Source organism: Pteropus alecto, unplaced genomic scaffold (genome assembly GCF_000325575.1).
Source record: "Pteropus alecto unplaced genomic scaffold, ASM32557v1 scaffold210, whole genome shotgun sequence".
Taxonomy (NCBI): domain Eukaryota; kingdom Metazoa; phylum Chordata; class Mammalia; order Chiroptera; family Pteropodidae; genus Pteropus; species Pteropus alecto.
Genome location: NW_006431288.1, coordinates 35,994 through 36,614, shown reverse-complemented (window position 1 = coordinate 36,614; position 621 = coordinate 35,994). Strand labels below are relative to the sequence as shown.

General features: G+C 33.7%; 1 protein-coding gene across 1 annotated transcript in view; it reads right to left on the bottom strand.

The window, feature by feature from the left end:
• The window catches only part of TMEM45B (transmembrane protein 45B), a 31,299-nt gene that overhangs the window by 8,389 nt on the left and 22,289 nt on the right, over nucleotides 1-621 (bottom strand). The window lies entirely within an intron of this gene.

The following is a 621-nucleotide window of genomic DNA, read 5'->3' as shown; positions in this document are numbered from 1 at the left end:
GCACTATCTGCTCTTTCTAGAACAAATTTCCCACAGAGAGTCAAGATTTCTCTTTCAATTTACTCAGGTCTGTTCAAATGTTTCTTTATTCCCAGACTGCTTTATGTTAACTAGCAGACACACTCCACTTTTCAATCCATGTATACTTCTAAATTTTCTTTTAAAGCGTGAATCACTATCTGGTATTACATACTAAGTCTTTTTTTAAGCATCGATCTTCATCCACTAGAATGTAAGCTCCTTGAAAATAAGAATTGGATCTATTTTTCTATTGCAGTTGGCCCATTACTTATAACAGCGCCTGACATATAGTAAGCACTCAAATATTTGTGGAATGAATGCTAATCCAAATAATATTATGGGTTATGTTTTCAACATTTTTGTTTTATTCTGGAGTTAATCGTTGCCTTGCTTTTCATTTGTTTAGTTTTTCATATACCTAATCACTGTGTTTTTCTATACAAGAGCTAACAAATGTGTCGAATTTCTACTAAATAGTTGCCTAGATATTATAACATCAGATAACTTATCAGTTTCATTTTAATCCTAGAACCCTCTCTTCCAGGGCCTTTTAGCCTGATACTCCAAAACTGGACCGGTTATCATCATGGAGCATTCAAC